At 35.8% G+C, this 22,764-nt stretch overlaps 1 long non-coding RNA gene and 1 other non-coding gene across 5 annotated transcripts in view; both read left to right on the plus strand.

The window, feature by feature from the left end:
• LOC145694939 (uncharacterized) overlaps positions 1 to 22,764 on the plus strand; it is a 337,759-nt gene that overhangs the window by 261,485 nt on the left and 53,510 nt on the right. The gene's annotated exons all lie outside the window — the stretch shown is intronic.
• Positions 4,455 to 4,528, plus strand: TRNAQ-UUG (transfer RNA glutamine (anticodon UUG)). The gene has a single exon. It is a non-coding gene; the product is annotated as a tRNA-Gln (tRNA).

The raw sequence follows: 22,764 nt of genomic DNA on the forward strand, positions 1-22,764 counted from the left end.
CCAGCTGCTGCAAATTATCAGTTCTCCTATAGACTTGGCATAAGTTTTGTGTAGTGTCCAATCTTGAAATAAATTGATATATTCGTTTAAAGTTTCTTTACTTGTTGCAAGAGATTACACTTCACTTTTGTTCATTTGATATTCGTAAACATTTTGAAGAATCTTTAATGAAAATCGGGAACTGTACCACTGACAAAAGCACAATAGAGTTGGGATGCAAAGACAGACAGAAGAGGCGTTTCGGTGGCAAGTAGAGCATTGGACGCAAAAGCATTTGATACAAGAGCGTATACAAGGCAACAGGTAGTGACTGGCAGAATTGATGTTAATAAAACAAGAACAAGGCAGTGACTGGTTAGTATTAAGCCTGCCATACGTCCCGTAAAAAAACGGGACAGTCCCGATTTTGGACCCGAGAATCCCGCGTCCCAATAAATTTAGTCGGGACAGGCAAATGTCCCATATTTTAATTCCATCCCATTTCTGCTATCGATATAAGCTTATTCGAAAAGTAATGAAGTGGCTGGGATAATGTGAGTGAACAATAAAGTGTAGCATGTAACAGTTTTGAGCAAGTTATCACAATACCCTGTCCGACTTGATAGCGAGCGAAATTTGCAACACTTGTCTTTTCCATTGTACCTGGTGGAAACAGGAACACACTCCAACATAAAAAAAAAAAAAAAAGTAAGATGGCTTTGAGTGTTTCTACATGTATACAAGCACAGGAAAGATGAGTGACTTTTTCTTCAGAGAGACATTAAATAAAGTAACAAGAATTATAATATTTTTGAGAGGTTATGGGCACAGAATTGTACTTGGTCCAGGGCTTAGAAATCTGTAAATTTGGTCCTGACAATTATACACGACACAAGGAGAAAAATCAACTTTTCATCAGATTAAACTGACAAACGTATTTTTTTTTTTTCAAAAATTACCATGTAAATAAATACTGCTAAACGCGCGAAGAATATTGAATGTAGATTGTGTCACTGATTTAAACAGTTTGCATATTGTTTTTCTGTAAAGCATTTTTATAAGACATTATCTTAAGTTTTTAAGGAAATTTTTTTGTAGTTGGATTGTAAACATCTTCAGTTCGTAAAGTTAATTGCAGGGAAAGACGAGAGAAAAGTATCTGCAACTTAGGGAACTTATATTGTTGAAAAAGGGAGCAGGAAAATTCGGTGTAGGAAATTTCGGTGTAAGAAAACTCGGTGCAGGAAAATTCGGTGTACAGAAAATTCGGTGTACGGAAAATTCGGTGTACGGAAAACTCAGGGTGGGGAATGTTCGGTGTAAAGAAAGATTCGTTGGTAGACCGTAGGATTTATTAAAAACTCAACTTTGAAGATAAATGAGCGTATTAGTTTTAAGTTCAAACTTTGTGTAGAACGTACTTTTACTGTCTACTATACCAAATTTTGAAAAATTGTGATCGTGAAATAATTTGAATTCTAGATTTCGAATGATTTTAATATTTCATGGCCCTTACATGACGAGAATTTTTTTTCTATGTCCGTTCTTGTGACAGCGAAGCGACCATCGATACCAATCGACATTTTATTTAAAACTTCAGTTTTTATGCTGTTTTGGAAGATGTCTCCTAGAATTTTCTACTTCCAAAAAAAAAAAAAAAAAAATGTAGGTTACTAGACGGGTAAAGTTGAAAATTGTAGATTTTTTAAAAATGTTCTGACGATTTTATGTCTATTTTATAAATAAATATTTAAATCTAAATTCTTCAAAAACGACATACACCGTAGTTTAATTATGTTACTCAAAGGTGTAAAAATAAATGCCTCAACTAAAGTATCTACGCCTGATTGGAGAAGAAGTCAATAAGGAGTCAATAGGGTTGCAGTACTTGTTTACCTTAACTTAAGGCAAACAAACTAAAGTGTCTGATTGGGGGAGAATTCAACTATTTGTACAACTGTTATCTGATAAAACCATCCTGCTTTATATTGCCCTTTCCACTAAGACTTTTTTGATCAATATATTTTTTGCATCTTACATATGTATATGCAGATGTTCAAAACTCACGGATTCATTTGGCTCTAGAATTTCTAACTGAAGTCCGGTTTACTTGCGGTTTGTTGCAAATCATCAAGGAAGGATGGGAGATTTATGGGATTATGTTTACTGGTTTAAATTCATCCGGGGTAATATCGAGCAGGCCGTAAGAAAAACAGCAAATATTCGCCATTGTACGTTACAGTTCGAATGAAATATTGGATATTTGAAGCGAAATTGAAGAATACAAATTAAGTGTTAGTTAAATGAAATGCAATCTTTAAGTTTTACGTCCCACGGATATGCCGGTTAGGCTAAAGGAGTCAGTGATGATGAGAATTGAGTGAAATGATGGAATGAAGAAAGTGGGAGGAAACGTGAGAACCCCGAGAAAACCCAAGAGCACGGTGTGTGTCCACCACAAAGTCCACACGGCGCGATCTGGGATCGAACCAGGGACCCCAAGCATCGGAGATGAACGCTCTACCATTGAGCCACCACGCCTCCCAAAATTAAGTGTTAGTGGTAACACACATAAATCACACGTTGAATAGCCGGTTTCTCGCTACAAATGACAGACGGGTTTCTTGGGTGACTTAAAAGAGTCGGTAACTGACATCTTCCACAACATCCGCCAGCGAGGTCCGATGCTTCCCTGCCTTACTCAGAAGCGATCCCGTTTCCTGCAATTTATTCACTAGCGACCATATTATATTCCTGTTTGGGACAGAACGTAAGGCAAAGTTGCGTGTAACTACCCTTTGCGTAGCAACAACAGATCCCAGTATCCAAAATCTTTTTAACGATAAAATCACTTTGTTCCAAAGAGTACATTATTGCAACTGTGTCCTGATCATATTGGTACAGTAGCACAGCATAATTCTCAATACAACAGCCCAGTTTCCTGTTTCTTATTGGCCGTCGCGAGGTTGCCATCTAACTAAGAAACTCAAATCTCCACACCGCACCTCACCTAATTTCAATTCGGTACAGTGGCGAATATTTGCTGCTTTTCTAGAGGCGTGGCCGATATTACCCCAAATGAATTTAAACCAGTAAACATAGTTCCATAAATCTTCCAACGTTCCTTGATCATTTGCCATAAACCGCATGAAAATCGGACTTCAGTTAGAAATTCTAGACCCAAATGAAATCCATGAGTTTTAAAAGAATCACCTTGTATGTTCTATGATGTACTATATAGGAAAGGTGTTTTTAGTTGTTCCTATAACTATTCTCTGAACTTGTAATTGTTTTATTTCTGACAAAAATGTCAGCTTCATTGTGTGATGAAAAGTAGTTTATAGTAATATCCAGCAAAAGACATGCAAGAGGTATTGGACTCAAGGCAGAAAAATAAATTTGCTTTTCTTGAAATAGGTAATAACATTTTATTCGTTACATTATATGGTTTTCGTTTTCACAATATGAAATGTCGTAAATTATTGTAAGTGGTAATATTCAATATGTATTACACCGAATCTACCGTACACCGAAATTTCCCCACACCGAGTTTTCCGTACACCGAGTTTTCTTACACCGAGTTCTCTTACACCGAATTTTCCTACACCGAAATTTCCTAGACCCGTTCAAAAAATAAATGTCGGTTAGGCTAAAGGAGACGGTGATGATGAGAAATGAATGAAATGGTGGAATGAAGAAAGTGGGAGGAAACGGGAGAACCACGAGAAACCCACGCACACAGTGTTTTTCCACTACAAAGCTCACTTGAAGTGAGCTGGGATCGAACCAAGGACTCCATGCACCAGAAGTGAACGCTATACCACTGAACCACCGCGGCCTATTATACTGTTATACATAACCAGAGGTACAGTTTATTGGCGGGACAGGACGTTTGGGCGCCACCATTTGGGCGCGGACGTTTCGGCGCTGCCGTTTGGGCGCCGGATGTTTGGGCGCAAAGCCGTTTAGGCGCCAGACGTTTGGGCGCGAGGTACATAGTAAAAATCACAATTTACAACATATAAAGTATGCTAGGCACTGAAAACTAAGCGCGAATCAAGATATATACATTTCCTACCCTTCTATCTTTATCTCACCTCATTTATCTGTATATTTTCTAACTCTATCTTATTTATTCATCTAAATTAAATAGTTTAGTGCGTTTGTGGCATTTGTTGCCTAACCTCGTCATGGATTGATTTTTCGCTTGTTCACGATTCTTGTACTTCTGATCTAATTTTTGTATTATATAAGAAAGCTAGGAAATGAAGGAATCAGACGAAGTGTTAATAATTTTAATGTTAATTAAAACATATTGATTTAATTTTTGTATTTTTTTAAAAAAGTTGATAAATACAAACTTATGAATATTAAAATTTGTTTTCTTTCGTATTACGTTTGCCAAACTCTTCTTTTCCTTAAGTCCAATAAAGAACTACCAATAAGATTCCCGCGCACACGAGTTGAGGGAAGTGGCCCCGCGTAGCGTAGTCGCTAACGCTCTCGCCTTTGGTGCGAGCGGTCCCGGATTCGATTCCCGGTGGGGGCACTCGGTCAAAAAAGTGTAACACGCTCTTTCAGGCCAGCCACCCTGAATGAGGTTTTCCTTGGTTTTCCTCATTCACACCAGGCAAATGCCGAGGTGGTACCTAATTTATAGGTCCAGCCCGCTTCCTTCCTTCCCCAATCCTTTCTTCCTTCCCTTTCCCCGGATAGTGTGCTCCCTCAAACGTGACGGGCTAAATGGCCTTAGATGCCGAGAGCCCAGAAATCTAAAAATCCTAAATCCTAATCGAGTTGAGGGAAAGATATTTCGCATACAGGGTGTCTAAGACATTGATTTTAGGAACTGCAGTATGCCGTACTTCTGGCATCACTTTTTTTTATTAACATTCCAATATAAAAATCGGGAGCAGGAAAATTCGGTGTAGGAAATTTCGGTGTAGGAAAATTCAGTGTAAGAAAACTCGGTGTAGGAAAATTCGGTGTACAGAAAATTCGGTGTGGGGAATGTTAGGTGTAAAGAAAGATCCGTTGTAGTAGAGCGTAGGATTTATTAAAAACTCAACTTTGAGGATAAATGAGCGTATTAGTTTTAAGTTCAAACTTTGTGTAGAACGTACTTTTACTGTCTACTATAACAAATTTTAAAAAATCGTGATCGTGGAATAATTTGAATTCTAGATTTCGACGGATTTTAACATTTCATGGCCCTTTCATGAAGAGAAATTTGTTTTTCGATGTCCGTTCGTGTGATTTAGCGAAGCGACCATCTCTATCAATCGACATTTAATTTAAAACTTGTTTTCATGCTGTTTTGGAGGATGTCTCCTAGAATTTTCTACTTACAACAAAATGTAGGTTACTGGACGGGTAAAGTTGAAAATTGTAGATTTTTCAAAAATGTTCTGACGATTTTATGTCTATTTTATAAATAATATTTAAATCTAAATTCTTCAAAAACGACATACACCGTAGTTTAATTATGTTACTCAAAGGTGTAAAAATAAATGCCTCAACTAAAGTATCTACGCCTGATTGGAGAAGAAGTCAATAAGGTTGCAGTACTAGTTTACCTTAACTTAAGCCAAACAAACTAAAATGTCTGATTCGAGGAGAAGTCAACTATTTGTACAACTATTATCTGATAAAACCATCCTGCTTTATATTGCCCTTTCCACTAAGACTTTTTTTGATCAATATATTTTTGCATCTTACATATGTATATACAGAGTGATTCTTTCAAAACTCACGGATTTCATTTGGCTCTAGAATTTCTAACTGAAGTCCGATTTTCATGCGGTTTGTTGCAAATCATCAAGGAAGGATGGGAGAGTTATGGGACTATGTTTACTGGTTTAAATTCATCCGGGGTAATATCGAGCAGGCCGCAAGAAAAACAGCAAATATTCGCCATTGTACGTTACAATTCGAATGAGATATTGGATATTTGAAGCGAAATTGAATACAAATTAAGTGTTAGTGAGAATACAATTTAAGTGTTAGTGGTAACACACATAAATCACATGTTGAGTAGCCGGTTTCTCGCTACAAACGACAGAGAGATTTCTTGGGTGACTTAGTCGGTAAGTGACATCTTCCACAACATCCGCCAGCGGGGTTCGATGCTTCCCTGTCTTACTCACAAGCGATCCTGTTTCCTGCAATTTATTCACTAACGACCATATTATGTTCCTGTCTGGGGCAGAACGTGAGGCAAAGTTGCGTGTAAATGCCCTTTGCGTAGCAACAACAGATCCAAAATCTTTTTTAACGTTAAAATCACGTTGCTCCAAAGAGTACATTATTGTAACTGTGTCCTGATCATATTGATACAGTAGCACAGCATAATTCTCAATACAACAGCCCAGTTTCCTGTTTTTTATTGACCGTCGCGAGGTTGCTATCTAACAAAGAAACTCAAATCTCCACACCGCACCTCACCTAATTCCAATTCGGTACAGTGGCGAATATTTGCTGTTTTTCTAGACGCGTAGCCGATATTACCCCAAATGAATTTAAACCAGTAAACATAGTTCCATAAATTTCCCAACGTTCCTTGATCATTTGCCACAAACCGCATGAAAATCGGACTTCAGTTAGAAATTCTAGACCCAAATGAAATCCGTGAGTTTTAAAAGAATCACCTTGTGTATGTTCTATGATGTACTATAGGAAAGGTGTTTTTAGTTGTTCCTATAACTATTCTCTAAAATTATAGTTGTAATTGTTTTATTTCTGACAAAAAGTGTAAGTTTTATTGTGTGATGAAAAGTAGTTAATAGTAATACCTCGCATAAGACATGCAAGAGGTATTGGACTCAAGGCAAAAAATAAATGTGCTTTTCTTGAAATAGGCAATGACATTTTATTCGTTACATTTTATGGTTTTCGTTTTCACAGTATGAAGTGTCGTAAGTGGCAATATTCAGTATGAATTACACCGAATCTACCTTACACCTAAATTTCCCCACACCGAGTTTTCCGTACACCGAATTTTCTGTACACCGAATTTTCCTACACCGAGTTTTCTTACACCGAATTTTCTTACACCGAATTTTCCTAGACCCAAAAATCAAAACTTAACACACTTTTTTTTTCGTCCCATTGTAAGCATTTAATCTGCATTAAAGAAAGTGGCGAAAGGAAAAAAAGAATGATTTCAAAGTGAAAAATAATAGTTAAGTGTACATATATTGGTCATTTAGCCACTAGAAATGTGCTTGACATTCACACTTATTGCATAACTACAGTAGAAGGCCTGTTTTTTTTTTAAAGTTTTTTAACGTAATAGGCTCACTATGTATGTAATGCAGTCAATCATATCTAGTCTGGTCTACTTACCTTTGGCTTGAAAAGTCACTGGCGTCTCTGACTTATAAAATTTGGGGGGGACATCGAAGAAAATGATTTAAATGGTAGTACCTAACCCAACTTGTTTATCTTCGATTCTTCGACTACCTTCACAGACTCCCTGAGACATATCAAGAACTCTGTTATAATAGATTCACAGCCTCTGTCGTTAGTAAATAAATTAAATTAGAATATCGAATATTTTGTACTCCAAAATATTGGGGGGGACGTGTCCCCCTCGTCCCCCCCGCCAGAGACGCCCATGTGAAAAGTTATCAAATAAAAAGCACACTTAACTTTGGTTGAAACTTAAATTTACAAAATTTAATTGTTAATTCAGTTTTTAGAATTTTGAAATTACAGTATTTCTAGTATGTAAAACAACATCCAGTGTAATTCAAGGACTTCCACTACAGTAGACACCTTGTGATATCTTGATTCGTACTTAGTACTCAGCGTCTAACATAATGACTTTTTAATTTAACTCGCGCCAAAACGTCTGGCGCCCAAATGGCTTCGCGCCCAAACGTCCAGTGCCCAAACGGCGGGGCCCAAAGGTCCGCGCCCAAACGGCGGCGCTCAAACGTCACGTACCGGTTTATTGGATTGTGTTGGAGAGTTTGGGGGGAAGGGGATCTAAAGTGTCCCGTAAAGAAAACATGGTAGGTTTATTAGTATAAACTTTTTACTATGTACAGTGTGTGAATTTGAGAAATTTAAGAGTTTTTTTTTAAATAGTAAAATGTCAAAGGGAAGTAGATTTTGATACCAGAGTGAATATGCTTTGTATTGTGTAACCGTGTATGCTTTGTGTGTGAATAAACCTGACAAATGTCAACAAACTACGAAGTATGTCCCCATCTGGGGCGGCGCCGCTAAGTCTATTCTTATTACGGAATCTTACCAGGGGAGGAATTAGAATTGGCCCAAATAGCTTCTTCCCCACAATGTTTTGCGGTACTGTATAACGTTCAGGGGTATTTCGAGAGTCTTTGAACGGCTCTATGATACAGGCTCTTAATTCTACCATTTCAGTCATTTCTCATCATCACCGTCTCCCTTAGCCTACACGGCATAAACGTGGGACATAAAACAGAAATATTTCATTGTATTTCAAGATTTTCGGCTACACGGTATTCGCGGGTTCTATTTTTGGTAAAAACATAATTGTGGTTCCGCTCTGCGTTAACCTGTAGGTGTACATCTCATAAGACTACAGGGAAAAAAGGAGGCAAATCAGTCTTTTATAATTTTACATAATTGCCGTTTTGCACCGGCTTACCCACTTTTTCTCCCGTTGGGAAACTCTTTAGTGACTAACCTTAATCTTACTGTGGGATTTAGTCTATGCAAACTACACCTTTCAGGCTACATTATTCTGCTGTTAACTCATTTTCGAGCATTTCTTGACTTACCTCATTTACCCCCTGTGGTCTTCATATAGCATTGATGCTGTAAAAAGATGTTAAAACTCCAACCAATCGAGTCTGGAAGTTGTATAAGAGCAAGCTATGATACGGCAATTTAGTTCTCTTGATTTTCAAAATACAGTAATAGAAATAATCCTAATAATAAAGGGATAATTGCCGTGGTGGGAGACGGGTATACCCAAAAACAATAATAAAAGTTAAATGTACACAATAAGATCTTTTCAATTAAGCAAGATTTTAACATATAGTGTACAGTGGGCCGAAGGCTCTGTGGGAAGAATTGATTTAAATAATAGGTTGATGTGAATAGCCTATTATTATGACAACCCTGCGTTAGAATAAGAATTATGCACTAAATGGTGTTAGAATGTATCATACAAGAAATCGACAACGATAAACCAAGCCCTTAACGTTGCTGTAAGTGAATTAAAATAGGCGAGTGATGCACTTGTCTCAATACAGATAAGAATCAAAGTATAGTTTACAAGCATCACAGTGAATGTTTTAAAGTAATCATAGTTAATATATTTGCTTCTCGTGTTGTCCGATTCGATTGGTAATTGGGGATTAGATTTATTGCTATCAACTCAGTACTTATGCCAGGGGTGTGCAACTTGGAACAGTGGGCGGGCCAATAACAGAGCACAAAGTGGCGTCGCGGGCCTCGCTGTAGGTATATCATTTATACGACAATTGAATAGTATAGTATTAAATGATGGAACATGTCCATCGTAATTTACATCACAATATCACAAAACAACTGTTATACTGGTAACGAAAATACTGTATTTACTCACTAAAGAGGGGCTGAATAATGTATTTAGAACTTTGTCGGTACATCTAGCAATCCTTATACCAAGGGAAATTTCTCCCAAGTACCTGCGCTTGCCAAGTGCTTGTCTTCAAAGCGTTACCACGTTTGGCACTGTGTGATCGATTGAAAATTTCCAGTTCACTCTTAACAGGTTTTGTAAAAAAGAAAAATTATAGTAATTATTGTTTTTAACAACTGACCAGAGGGCCGGAAGACAGGGTTACACGGGATGTATATGGCCCGCGGGCCGGCTGTTGCACACGGCTGATTTATGGAATAATTAAAATAAGTTGTTTACTTGAATGAAGAACAAGGTATGACTCGAAAGCCAGAAAAAGGAGATAGTATACAGATCACACATCATCGAATAAAAGTTGTTTAACAGAAGATGATCATTGACAGGTAAGCGAGAACTCATTGACGGTTTCATAATAATAATAATAATAATAATAATAATAATAATAATAATAATAATAATAATAATAATAATAATAATAATAATAATAATTATTATTATTATTATTATTATTATTAGTAGTAGTAGTAGTAGTAGTAGTAGTAGTAGTAGTAGTAGTAGTAGTAATAATAGTAGTAGCAGTATATTTTCAAACTATGCTAAGTGTCGGAAGTCTTACAGAACGGCTTTGTCCGTCCGTCTTTCTGTCGACAGGTATAAGAAAAATACGGTAAGAGATATCGAGATGCTGTGTTTTTGCAATCAATTCAGTGCTCCAGGGATACGTTTATCTCCTCTGTTAACTCTCTATTTAAACCGGAAGTGGTTCAAATTAGACATTTCCAGTTTCAACGTTTATCCTCATAAAACGAAAACGGTAACGGATAGCTAGAAGGGATTTTTTTTGCAAACGATTCAGTGTCTCAAAGCATGTACCATGACTATCCCGAACACTCTACCAAAAACAGAAGTGGTTCAAATTTTCTACTACTTTTGATATCAAAACTGACTTCCACAGATCAAAAACGGTATAAGATATCAAGATGCGGTTTTCTGTAATCGATTCATCGTCCTGAAAATACGTTTCGCCTTATCCATTAACATTTTAGTCAAGCCAGAAGTGGCTATAAATTAGCCATGCCTAGTTTCAATATTATCATCATAAATGAAAACGGTAATAGATAGCGAGAAGCGTTTTTTCTCCTAACGATTGAGTGTCTCAAGAGAACGTACCATGACTATCCCGAACACTCTACCAAAACTAGAACTGGTTAAAATTTTCTACTACTTCCAGTTCAATACTGATTTTCATACAGCAAAAATGGTAAGAGATATCAAGATGCTGTTTTTTTTTTTTTTAATTGACTTAGCGTTCCAAGAAAAAGTTCCACCTTCTCCATTAACCCTGTATTCAAACCAGAAGTATTTAAAATAAACCATTTCCGGTTTTAACATTTATCATTATAGAACAAAATGATGTTTGGCAGCGACAAACGGTTATGTGGAAAACTGATTCAGGGTGTCAACAGAATATATCACTACAACCCACAACACTCTACGAAAATCGGAACTGGTTGAAATTTACTACAACTTTGGGATTCCATACAGATTTCCATAGAGGAAAAACGGTAAGAGATATCGAGATGCGTTTTTTTCTTAATTGGTTCTGCTTCCCAAGAATAGGTTCCGTCTGCTCCATTGACCCTCTATTTTTAACTGGAAGTGGTTCAAATTAACCATTTCCAGATTCAACATTTATCGCCATGCATTTTTTTTCAAAGAAAGCTTTGTAAATGTGAGGTGATCACAGAGAATGAACATTTGAAACTCGTAATTGCTAATTATTTGAACATTATACTGAAACTTTTTAGTAATTATAGTCCTCTGACATTTAACGGAACTTTAGTTATCACAATTAGGGATGCGCACGAGACAAGATTTGAGGCTATCTCGTCTCAAAAAGGTGCTGTAAAAGTGATGTCTTGACTCGAAAAATGTATTCTTCTCTATTGGAAGAGCTCTGTCTCGACTCGAATTTTGTCAGGAAAATCCTGTCTCGACTCGTTTCGTACGCATCCCTAATCACAAAATTTTAAATTATGTGATATTGTTGTCTTTAACGGTGGAAAAAATTGCCCAAAGATGAGACATCTATATCTATCTATCTATCTATATCTATCTATCTATCTATCTATCTATCTATCTATCTATATATATATATATATATATATATATATATATATATATATATATATATATATATATATATATATATATATATATATACCTTATTGAGATGAACAAAATAAATACATGTGGTAAAAGCTTATGCAAGCTTTCGAGAAAATGGAGGCAAAAGAAAAAAAAAGCATTTGTAAACCTAAAAATTGATGTGCAATAACCATATCACTTATTGAGGTGAAAGTGATACCGTACCGAAATACAGAATATTCTCATTAAACTCTTCATTACGATACTAGCTAGAAAATAATACATAATATATGAGCAATGAACTATAGCAAAAATTATAATTAACTCTTTTAATTTCGGTTTCTAATTAACTAAAATATTGTCCAAATATAAGACATAGGTCTATAACAGGTCTATACTAGCCGACAGGTCACATCTGGCTGAATAAGATATGGTTAATGGTAAATTATGTAGTTCTCGACAAAATCGTCAAAAGTTTTTTTTTTTTTTTTTTTTTTTTTTGCGATAAAATGTAGGCTATGCCATTCGTTGTCACTAATAATTTATACTTTTTTGTTTATTTTGCTGAAAGAAATAGTTCGGTGTATGTATTCATATATTGTATAAATAGCAAAATATACTGTACGTATATGTAAATTCACTATACTTGGACCGTGGTGGCTCAGTGGTAGAGCGCTCCCCTCTGGCGCATCGGGTCTCTGGTTTGATACCAGCTCGCGTCAAGTGAACTTTGTGGTGGACAAACACAGTGTGCGTGGGTTTCCTCGTTGTTCTCCCATTTCCTTCCACTATCTTCATTTCACCATTTCATTCATTTCTCATCATCACTACTGTTGCCAACCTCGAAGAACAAACTTATAGATTTTTGTCTTTAAAATTATCGTATGTTACACAAAATTATCGTATATTCGTTATGAACGTGATAATCGTAAAAACAAATATAATACTATTAATAATAGCAATGAAAGATAATAAATTTATGTAGTAATCTTCACTTTTGAACTCCAAATCGGTGTTACTATCCTTATCATCTTTTTTATCTTTATTTGTACCACCATATGTGTTTGACTTATTCATTGACCCAATAATTAATTCATTGGGTTCAAATTCGACACAGTTCTGTATACACTGGGCAGCGGGCATTATACTTCAGATTGCGTTGTACTTGACTGCAGTTTGTTTCTTAACGGTGTTTTTAAAGTTCATATTTGAAAATACACGCTCACAATCAGCACCTGTAAAGTTAACGTATCTAATACAGCTCTTCCCAGTTCTAAAAATTCGTGATTTCCATGTCCCAATTGGATAAAAGTCAATGGATAAAACTAAAAAAAATCGTCCACTTCCTTAGATCGCAGCTCTCATTTGTAGAACAAATGTTGGTGACCTTGCAGCACTTTTTGATGATAGCCAATGTAAACTTTGCAAACAGTATTACCAAAATTATATACTTTTTTATTTCATAGCAACAAACTTTAAGAACTGCTGTACCTTGCAGTAGAAATGTTATTTTGGATTTTTCTCCAGTATTTTCATCATATTGATTTATTTTACGCGATTTAAAAACCTCTCTGTGTGTTTTGTAATTCTTTAATGCAAACCTTAAATTTAATTGCACATTCAAAAATTACAAAAAAAGGAAGAAAAAAATAAAAAAAGTGTACGTTCTAAAATTATCGTATTATCGCAAAGGCATTATCGTATATCGTATTACGACAAATTATCGTATGGTTGGCAACCGTGATCATCATTATTTCCTTTAGCCTAGACGGCATAATCGTAGGACGTAAAACTCAAATGATTTTTTCACTACACTTTTTCCTACTATTAACACACACATACGACTCAACATGTTTTGGTGAAAAACGAAAAATGTATAGTACTTACTTACGAAAAGTTTTTAATGTATAAATAATGTCACAATACAAAATTCCATCTAAGTTGTTTTAAAGAGTATAAATAATATTGCAATTCAAAAGCATTTTATTCTGTCTTAACATTATTTCCATAATGATACATACAAAGACTATTTTGTAATAAACCTTAAGTGTATATTTTCCACCCTCAGTATCGCAAAATATTATTTGATCTCTTTAAAAATATGAGTCTCCCTCTATATCTGGTGTTTTTTCTTAAAGTGAGTAAAAAGGAAAATTATAAAATTTTTACGGGAGTAGTATTTTACAAGTGTAAAGCATTTTTTTTTTTTTTTTGCATAGAACTGGATGATACCGCTTGATTATCTCACTCCAAACAATGAGAAATATTTTCTTTCTTATTTTAATTTTGCTCTACATCTTAATTTAAAAAAAAAACTTTTTTGTCTGCACCATTTGCATAACATAGGGCTAAGTAGGAATATGCACAATTGAAACTCATAATTGTTGAAAGTTTATAAACCTATTTATATATATTAGAACATGATGTAGGGCGCACTGTGGCTCATTGATAGATGGCCCTCCGTTGGTGTGAGATGACCCTAGTTCGATTGATGGGCATGTTAGTTTATGGTGAGAAACATTCTATCTGTGATTTTTTTTCAGAGCACGTCTGTTTCCTCCCGCATTTTTGTTCTACCAAATTCTTTCATAAATATTCATTTCATTAATCATTCATCTTCCTTAACCTGGGCATTATATCGTGAAATGTAAAACTTGAAATCTCACTTCATTTTTGAACATGACGCTGATTTTTTTTTCCGATTAGGACCATCTCACATAAAAAAAATGTAATAATTTCTAACCTTTTAAATAAAATTAAAAAAATATTTGGTTGGAAGACATGGTACGATATAGTATATATATATATATATATATAAGATGAATAGGTTTTGTGTTACATACTTTATGAACGTATGTGTGTAACGCAAAGATGTTTTCGATCTCTATGAGTTACTCAATCATCTTAATTGAAATTTTCACAACAATGACTTGAAAAATTAAGAAGTTTTAGGTATATTTTATTACTCACAGATTTGTCCTCATTGGCATATACTATGCTCTTATTATAAACAAAATTATAAAGTAAGGTACATATATTAATGCAGTACATAGTATATTATAGGGTGCAAGGATGACATACTGTAAAGATAATTTCATTACCTCTATTGAATAACACATCTTTGTTTGTTACCGATTTCTACGTTACACTCGTATAATACAGTGTTGAGTACGGTACCAGGTGAGAGACAATTGGGACATCAAAAGCATTATAATTTTGCATGCAATACAGGATCGTACAATTCACGAAAGAGTGAGGTTGTCAAACTAAAACTATTGTGCCAGTTGATGGATTTTCTTTGTGCACTGCAGCAATAACCATCTACGTCAGTGGTTTTTAAACTTTCCTATAACGCAGACCCACTGTTCATTTGGAAAGTGATCTTCGGACCCCTTGCAATGCTATCTGAAATTCCACATCCTACTAATATATATATATATATATATATATATATATATATATATATATACTAATTAGAATTACCACTGACAAGAAAAGATCAAGAAAATAAATGCAATAAGTAACTTATTCTAAAGATACGTGATTGTTTCATACTGAACAAAATTTCAATTGAAAAAACAGTAACTGAATTTAAAAAAAAATGGATATCCAATTGCTAAACAATGTTCTCAAATGTGGAGTCACTAATTTGAGGAATGAAATTCTTTCTGTTTTTCCATAACTGAATTGAAATCTGGAATAAGTTTTGTCACCATCAATCTTAGATCCGATTCCACAATAAGACAATTTCACTTTAAGGTTTTAGTACTTTAAAGAGCAGAAAAGGTCTGCTCACGTTGTAAATGGTAGGGAAAAGCATCAAATGTTGCATTGCCTTTTTAGGCAACTCTTCACACACACAGGGCAGAAATTTAGTAAAGTAGGAAAACATTTAAATTTACAAACGTAGGTATAATGTGTAATTGTTCTTTTTAGTATAACTGTAAAAATACTTCTTGCATAACAGCTATGACTTTCATTTCATTGCAACACATTTCAATCTGGTTAGTTCTAATTCTTACTTTGCCCATCCGGAAAACTCGTTGTTGGCAATTATCACCGACAGGAACCAGGACATTCGAGTTTTAGACTGAGCTCCTCCGTGGCTAAGCGGTTAGCGTACGCGCCCTTGGCGCGGGAGACCCGGGTTCGATTCCCGGCGGGAGCTCATGTGGTTCGGATCCCACGTTAATCAGTAGGTCCACGTCTCACATAGCTTCGCTGCTGAAAGGGACGCTAAACTGAAATTCAACTCAACTCGAGTTTTAGACTGGAGAAGAGTAACAAAGGCGTCGGCAGAGGAAGAGATCAAGTCTGCATCAATTTGTCGTCCCGAAATTAAACTTATATACAAGTAAATATCAGTGGCGGATCTAGCAGGTAAAAACTGGGGGGTACCCAGATCATAGCCTATGAAAGGTATATCATGAGTTTAGTATAAACTTTCAAAAATATATAAAATAATATCTTAAATTTGTTTTGTCAATCAAAAAACTAGGGGACCGAGGCCCCCCGACCCCTGGCTAGATCCACCACTGGTAAATTTCATGCAATGATAGATTGGTTCTCAACGAACGTTACCGAGTCACCATTAACAAGACAACTTTCTTTGAGCCCGATAGAAGAAATTAGAACGGCAGCTACAGTTACCTAGGAAGTTCGATGTTTCCCGTGCCATACGCAAGCGGTGGGGATGCTTTATCATGGCAAAATTAGTCTCTCGAAAAAAATGCAAAACTTCGACTCCCAGCAAACCTATCAAATGTAAACGAGCCAAGAAACGGAAGTAAGTGTGTGGGCTGGTTTAACTTGATTTGGAGTAACCTTTTCGTGGTAAGTTCTGGGGAGTTTCGGAGTGTATGTGCCAAAACAAGCTAAGAGCTTCAAGGGAAGGTTTATTAACAATTTTTCATGACCTACTGTATATTCATAATGTGTTTTGAAAACATCAATACAATTTCTTCGTCTAATTGATTATAATTTTTAACCATATAGGAACAATATTGGATCTCACTTTTCCCTTGCATTTTATTTTCAGCCTGCTTCAGTGTGAAAAAGAACCAAAGGTTATAGCTGTGCAGCACAATTTTCATCGTAGTGTCGTGCGGGTTGCATAACCGCAGCTAGGAAAATATTCAAGTCTCATGAGGCAAAGGAAGGGGTTGACCAAAAAAATCCAAAATTTCTCTGTAGACTACCACTAACACGAGGCAACTTTTCCCAGCCCGGCCAATCGAAATTCAAAACAAAAATAGCTGTGCAGAACAATTTTCTTCGTAGTGTCGTGCAGGTTGCATAGCCGCATCTAGAAAAATATTCAAGTCCCATGAGGCAAAGGAAGGGGTTGACCAAAAAATCCAAATTTTCTGTGTATACTACTATTAACACGGGGAAACTTTTCCGCAACCCGGCCAATCGAAATTTCTCCCCAAAATTTTTTCGGACCAACCTAGTATAAATGTACATGGTTACTGATTGTTTATTAGCTATATAGGATGTAACTGTGAATTATGGTTTAATCTACAAAAAATATTAAAATTTAGACACATACGCAATTTTAACAGAAAACATGGTGACATAAAAAAATTGAAACCGGGTTTTTCTGCAATATACCTAAAATTTTAGACACTGTTACATTGGTAGTATATTAATGAAAGACATACTAATAAAGTAATTGGTAATAATAATAATAATTCGGAATCAAACATTTTTCTCCCAAGAATTACTTTTTTGTAAATAAATCTCTGTCAGGATGAGTTCTGAATTAACACTTGTCATCATTGTTTGAATTACTCCGACTTGTAAAGTACTTTGAGTTCCATATCGGGTAATACTGAGATTAATGTTGGAATATACCTTGGCTACCTATATGGTAAATAAAAATCCTGCAAACCTTAATATTGTGCCAGAATAAAAGGTGAAATTTTCTCAAGGTATCTTTTAGGGGATCTAAAACTGTGGTTACATAGTTGAGACTGATCTTCATCTGGTCTAACGCCAAAGCAGGCAATTATAAGTTTAGGTGGATTTTATTTATGTTGTTCTACAAGACATAATTGGGAATACAAGGACGTGGCATTGCATAAGAAAATATTATTTTAATGGCAGGATTTTTATTTTAAGCCAAGCGAGTTTTCTTTAAGTTTTATTCCCCAAATACCTGAACGTGTGTCCAGATTCCAGTACAGCTGGCAGACCAACCAACATGGCACATTAATATGTTATAATATCATAGTATAATATTATAATAATATAATTCAATGACATTTTTTCAACACGCTTCAAGGAATACACTTCGTTTTAACACAAATCGTTGTGTCTACTTCTAAAATACTCAGTTTGAAAAAAGTGAAAATCGTAAAAAAAATATTACATACGCCCTTTTTAACAGAAATCGATTCAATTTTAAAAAAGTTTTTCTTTAAATCTTTGACATTTATTCCTTGTCTATGATATATAGACAATTTATTACTTATTATCAGGGTTTTAATGGCAAGGGTACCGAAAAACGTAACTTGATTATATTGTATTTCGGAAAAAAAATGGAACCGAAAAAGAATTTTTCTGATAAAACGATTCTGGTTCTGGTTCTGGTTTTGAAACCGAAACCGATAATTTTCAGAATATAGCTATGTTCGGTTCTATAACTGCAACCGATTTCTTCACAAAAAATTGATTTCAGTTCCAGCACCTTAATTAATTTTTCTGAGAATATTGGTTCCGGTTCTAGAATCGAAACACATTTTTCTATGAGAAATCGGTTTCGGTTCTACTGAAAACCAGTAGAACCCATTTGCACCTATCGGTTCGTTCCATTACCGTTAACAATGCCACCTTCAATGCCTGATGAAAAAAATATCCTAAAATATGCAGCAACCAGATAATCAACAAAGTAAAGTGGGTTGCATATAAAAACGGGGTTAAGGATCTTATAGCCAGCTTTCTCATAAAATGGTTTAACTGTTCGGTGATGGTTGTTCAGATCGTTGGCGATGTCATGATTGCTTACATGTTTGTCTGCTTACATGCATGAAAAAGAAAATGTATATACTTGGGAATGAAAAGTCTAGCTTAGGAGAGAACGGAGTGAAAAGTTTCGTCAAACTAATCAAAATTTTGTTGACCTAAGAAGATGGACTTGAGGAGAAGAAGATGTCTATCTCTTCTCAAAAGCGATGTCTCGACTCGGAAATTATTAATGTTTCTGATGTAATATCTAGTCTCATTACTCGTCACGAAAGTTCTGTCCCTTCTTGTCTCGTGAGCAACCTTAATTACCCACCAATTTAAAGGGCAATCATATTTTAACTAAAAGTCATTACCAAAACATAAGAATTGAACATGTATATTGAGAAAGAAAAGAATATGTAAAATGTGCAATTTCAGCGAAATTGCGCCGAAACGTCTTAACATATTTTCTAGCAAGAATGCCCTGCTGATCTCAACAATATCACTTATCTGAGCATACAACAAAGAAAAAAAAAATCTTTGTTCATCTAAATAAATTAAATGTAAACAGAAAGCTACAGTTGAAGAACACTCTGAGACTTCTTTCTCAGTAGAAGAAGGGAAACCACAAGTCAAAGAAAAATAAAAATAAAGAGGGGAGAAGGAGGAAAGTAAAAAGGAATCACAGTAGAAAAATAGCTGGTGAATGGAAGCGGTAGATAAGCGAAAAGGAAGAAACAGGGAAGAAGGAGGGATTTTGAGAAACGAAGAAGAAGGGAAAGTAACAGTAAAGTCAGTCAACCGCCAAGCAGTCTTTCTCAAGGTTGCCAAATAAACGAGAAAAAGATTTTTCACATTCAGCGGGAAATTTTCTAACCTTGTTATATTATATATTCTTATTTACTTGTTATGCACTTTTGCATTGCTTCGAAAATTCTTATCCTGTTGTGCGCTTTTGCTGCTTAACATCTACCCCTTTTTTGCATGCTTGCTGTAAATAATGGGTGACACACCTTTATTGGAAATTAAACACAGAACCGCACAGAAAGTTGTCGCTTATGTAGTATCAGTGGTGTGTGTGTGGGGGGGAGGGGGTTTCCTCCTGTGTGTTCATTCCCAAATATTCAATTATAATCTTATTTATAATAGGCAAATGTCTCAGTATGTCAAGCTAATTCGTAATAATAAACCAAGTTTCCTGGTGGCTAAACAGCGCGAAGGAGTAGGGATGTGCACGAGACGAGTCGAGACAGAATTTTCTTGACAAATTTCGAGTCAAGTCACAGCTCTTCCAAGACAGAAATATACATTTTTCGAGTCGAGACATCACTTTTACAGCACATTTTCGAGACGAGACAGCCTCAAATCTTGTCACGTGCGCATCCCTACGAAGGAGACCCAGGTTCGATTCCCGGCTGGAGCTCAGGTGATTCAGACTCACGTTAAGCTGTAGGCTCACGTTCTCATATAGCTTCGTTACTAAGGGAAGCTAACTCAAATCAAATAAAAAGAAACTAATAATAAACAGTGACGCTAATACATATGGGTATCTGTGTTATCGCTTGCCTGACTGACGCACATAGATGCCGTTAGCGTAGAGGCCATTTCGCGATTTAAAACTATTGTGACCATTTAATTGCATCTATCTTTTCATCTATATTGTTTCAATTTAATTAAATATTTCAAAATAGGACTGTAAGCATATTTAGATTATAAGCATTGATATTTGTGTAACTCCATGTCGGTTGCTAGGAATATATAATGTAGATATATATATTATCTATCTGGAATCAGAAGAGGAATATTTTGAGAGATAGGAAGTTTTGAGTTACTGGTATAGAAAATACGTGCAATTTGAATAGAAAAGTTAGCTAGAAAATAGAATTGAGAATATTCAAGGAAAATATATATTCTTCCTTCGGAGAAGAAACCTCAAATTTCTTCATCCATAGGGTTAGTAATTTTTCCCTTTCTGTCAAAACTGAAAAATAAAATAAAATAAAATTCAAGTCTCCTCGCCACCAAAGGGTTTTCAGAATTACGAGTAATAATAAGTATATTTAGACCGAAACTGAAAATATTGACAGAGAAACTGAGCCTCCAGTAAAGTTCAAGCATCTAAATTATTGTTTCCATTGAGATTGAGAGTTAAAAGAATAAAATAAAGTATCAAGACAGATTTGTAATACCTAGTGGTTGCAAACCTTGGCGGGAGGAGAGGTGCTTCCCGCCGAGAACGGTAAAAAAAAAAAATGAAATAATTCAGTTTAATGTCCCATTATTATGCCCTTTAGGCTAAGGAAGAAAGATGAATGGATGATTAAAGCAAGTAAATGATGATGGAAGAATTGGTGGAATGAGAAACTAGAAGGAAACGAGAGTACTTTCAAGAAAACCCACGGACACGATGTTGTCCAGCACAAACTTACTTGGCCCGGGGACCGAACCAGGGACCCCATGCACCAGAAATAAGCGCTCTAGTACTAAGCCACCGTGCTCCCATATAAACAATACAGTTGCCCACGAGGCGAAACATAATTTTTTGTAATGAGATAGAGGCGAGATTTGTAGGCTACCAAAATGAACGGCCAGCAAAATAAACACAGGCTTGTCAAAAGTTGCGTAAAGTAATTCAAGGAATTCTAATTAATGAGCTTATCTCCGTATGAAATCGAACGCATAATAACACCAGCACCGACTTTAGATTGAATGTAACACTGCCAACGTTCCGACACTCCTTAATGTTGGTAATGTCATGAGGACCAGTAAGTCTAGGACCTTCGCACTTGTTTAACGTATTTTAATTATGTCGCTAATGCCCCGATTAGAGGTCCCAGGTTCGATTCTCGGGTTAGTGGGAGAGCATCGAACAAATTACGGTGGTTCGGATTTTATTTTTAACTAGATTCACGTCTCATAAAGTCTCGTTACTGTAAAGGGACGTTAAACTTCAACAAACACCAAATTAATTAACGTTATTTTGTTGGAAAAATGCTTTGGTTCTTTATCAATGAAGATTATTTATCCCGATATTAAATAATTGAATTTTTTCTGTTGTAATCTCATCCCATGTTTACTACAGTAATGACACGATTTTTATTGCTTTTGGAACCATATTCGGTGGGAAAATGTCTGATGGAAGGGAATTTGGATATTAATCGAAGGGAAATAGTGGGGAAAAAGACTTTGGCAACATTGCTGAAGCAAGCATCACTACCACATCCGAGACGTATCGACACTTCGATCGAGAAATTGTTGACAATATCGACTTTCTTTTCCCCCCTCCCTTTATTCTCCTTTAGCTTCTTGCTGACCCATGCAGTAGGCAAAGAGCCAAGGAAACACAAAGCACTTAGTCCAATCTATGGAGTCGCTGGCAGCAGCGGCGGTCTCGCAGGGGAGATGACAGAAAAGTCATCATCCACCAAACTTCCTTCCCTACGTCTTTTATCCCCCTCCATCCAAGTGACGGACCAAGAAAACAGGAGAATTGGCTGCACAGTCGCCCTGTCAGCACAGTTGTTTGTTGCTAGAGCGACGACGAGGGTGGTTATGAATCCCACGGGGGGAGTTTTCCCCTGAAGTTAACGGCCAACCAACTACTTCCTTCTTTCAGATACGTATTTAACAAAGAAAAAAAAAAGTTGCAAACGCTCGCATATTTCACATGCATGAGGGAACAGGTATGACAGATACAAGAAGGTGACATGGAATTAATTGACATAAAATGTGCTATTATTAAAAGTGCTTTAGAGAAGCAGATCTCTTAACATTAATATTGAAAGTCTAGATTTCTGTAACAGAAAGAGATAAGAAGACACTGTCTCATAAGACCATAATATAGTAAAGTCTCTCTGAAGACCACCTCTCATCAGGACAAGTTACTTAAGAGTCTTCATCCCGGCGAAATTAAAATACTGCTAATATTACAGTAATTATGTGATATCTTCAAATAGATAAAAGATAATCGAAATGTGGAACAAAAGCGCCCTAGACAATATTATTTTACATGAGAAACCGTTATCATGACTCACTTATCTGCTTTCGATTTCGAGCCATTTTGAAAATCGGCA

The sequence above is a fragment of the Thermobia domestica genome, chromosome 9 (genome assembly GCF_964235325.1).
Source record: "Thermobia domestica chromosome 9, izTheDome1.hap1.1, whole genome shotgun sequence".
NCBI classification, from domain to species: Eukaryota; Metazoa; Arthropoda; class Insecta; order Zygentoma; family Lepismatidae; genus Thermobia; species Thermobia domestica.